At 56.2% G+C, this 2,515-nt stretch overlaps 1 pseudogene; it reads left to right on the plus strand.

The window, feature by feature from the left end:
• The first annotated feature begins 284 nt into the window (after positions 1-284).
• On the plus strand, positions 285-1,112 carry LOC112967164 (annotated as a pseudogene).
• Positions 1,113-2,515: the final 1,403 nt, after the last annotated feature.

A 2,515-nucleotide genomic window follows, 5' to 3' on the forward strand; every position in this document is an offset into this window, starting at 1 on the left:
GGATGCCAAAACCCGATGTGGGACCCCAAAAATCCAATGTGGTGACCTCAAAACCCAACGTGGTGACCTCAAAACCCAAGGTGGGACCCCAAAACTCAAGGTGGGACCCCAAAATCCAGACCAGAAACACCAAAACCCAATGTGGTGACCCAAAACCCCAACACGGGGCCCCAAAACTCAAGGTGGGACCCCAGAAATCCATCCCAGAAACATCAAAACCCAACTTGGGGCCCCAAAACTCAAGGTGGGACCCCAAAAATCCATCCCAGAAACATCAAAACCCAATGCGGGGCCCCAAAATTCAGACCGGAAACATCAAAACCCAACGCGGGGCCCCAAAACTCAACGTGGTGACCTCAAAACTCAAGGTGGGATGCCAAAACCCGACGTGGGACCCCAAAAATCCAATGTGGTGACCTCAAAACCCAACGTGGTGACCTCAAAACCCAACGTGGGGCCCCAAAACTCAAGGTGGGACCCCAAAAATCCATCCCAGAAACATCAAAACCCAACGCGGGGACCCAAAAATCCATCCCAGAAACACCAAAACCCAACGCGGGGCCCCAAAACTCAAGGTGGGACCCCAAAAATCCATCCCAGAAACACCAAAACCCTAAGCGGGGCCCCAAAAATCCATCCCAGAAACACCAAAACCCAACGTGGGGCCCCAAAACTCAAGGTGGGACCCCAAAAATCCATCCCAGAAACATCAAAACCCAACGCGGGGACCCAAAACTCAAGGTGGGACCCCAAAAATCCATCCCAGAAACATCAAAACCCAACGTGGGCCCCAAAAATCCATCCCAGAAGCACCAAAACCCAACGTGGGGCCCCAAAACTCAAGGTGGTGGCCTCAAAACTCAAGGTGGGATGCCAAAACCCAAGGTGGGACCCCAAAACCCGACGTGGGACCCCAAAAATCCAATGTGGTGACCTCAAAACCCAAGGTGGGACCCCAAAACTCAAGGTGGGACCCCAAAACCCAACATGGGACCCCAAAATCCATCCCAGAAACACCAAAACCCGATGTGGGACCCCAAAAACCCAATGCGGTGACCTCAAAACCCAACGTGGGGACCCCAAAAGTCCATCCCAGAAACATCAAAACCCACGTGGGGCCCCAAAATTCAGACCGGAAGCACCAAAACCCAACGCGGGGCCCCAAAACTCAAGGTGGGACCCCAAAAATCCAGACCAGAAACACCAAACCCAACGCGGGGACCCAAAAACCCAATGTGGGGCCCCCAAAATCCATCCCAGAAACACAAAAACCCAGCATGGGGCCCCCAAATCCATCCCAGAAACATCAAAACCCACGTGGGGACCCCCAAAACCCAACATGGGCCCCCAAAATCCAGCCTGGAAACACCCAAAACCCAACGTGGTGACCCCAAAACCCTATGTGGTGACCCCTAAATCCAACATGGAACCCCAAAATCCGGCCCGGAAACACCAAAATCCAACGTGGGGGGACCCCAAAAATCAATTTGGTGACCCCAAAACCCAACGTGGGGCCCCCAAAAATACCACCCGGCACCCCAAAACCCACCACGACACCCCCCAAACCACCGTGGCACCCCAAAACCTGCCATGACACCCCACGATCCACCCCTGACACCCCAAAACCCAACTTGGCGACCAGAAAATACTGGAGAGCACCCCAAAATCCAGCCCACCACCCCCAATATCCACCGGGACACCCCAAAACCCATCCTGACCCCCCCAGGGACACCCCAGGGCCCCCCAAAATGAGGGGGCCACCCCCAAAACGGCGTGGTGGCCCCCCAAAACCCACCTGGGCCCCCCGCGGGGGCTGTCGATGGTGACGGTGAGGGCGCCGGTGGTGGAGGCCACCAAGCTGAGCTCCGAAAACCGGGCCTGGGAAAACGAGGGGGGGGGGCCCCCAAAATTTGAGGGGACCCCCCCACCAAAAACCACCTCGAGGTGCCCCAAATCTCCCTGGGGCTCCCCCAAATCCCCCAAAACTCCCCCAAAATCTCCTGGAGGCCCCCAAGCTTCTCCAGACCTGGTGGCTCCTTAATAGGGATCCTCTAAAATTGGGGATATTTGGGGGTTCCAGCCCCAACATTTTTTGGGGGGGGTCCATGAAATGCCTGAGGGACCCCAAAATTTCCCTGGATGACCCCCAAAATCACCCAGGGGAACCCCCAAATCGACCTGGAGACCCTCAAAGAAGCCTGGACCTCAAAATGGACCAAGGGGAGTGAAGTGGGGGGACCCCAAAATCCCTAGGGGGCCTCAATATCCTCGAAGGGACCCCAAAACCACCCAGGGGACCCCCAAAACTACCCTGAACCCCCCAAAACTGGTTGTTAGGAAAAGGGGGACCCCAAAACACCTGATGGTCTCCCAAACCCTCCTGAGATACCCAAATCCACCCTGGGGACCCCCAAAATCTCCTTGAACCCCCCCAAAATGAAGGGTGGGGTAATAAAGGGTCCCCCGAAGACCTGGGGGACCCCAAAACCACCCTGGGGACCCCCAACCCCACCCC

This window comes from Apteryx rowi, unplaced genomic scaffold (assembly GCF_003343035.1).
Source record: "Apteryx rowi isolate R43461 unplaced genomic scaffold, aptRow1 scaffold_2664, whole genome shotgun sequence".
Taxonomy (NCBI): Eukaryota; Metazoa; Chordata; class Aves; order Apterygiformes; family Apterygidae; genus Apteryx; species Apteryx rowi.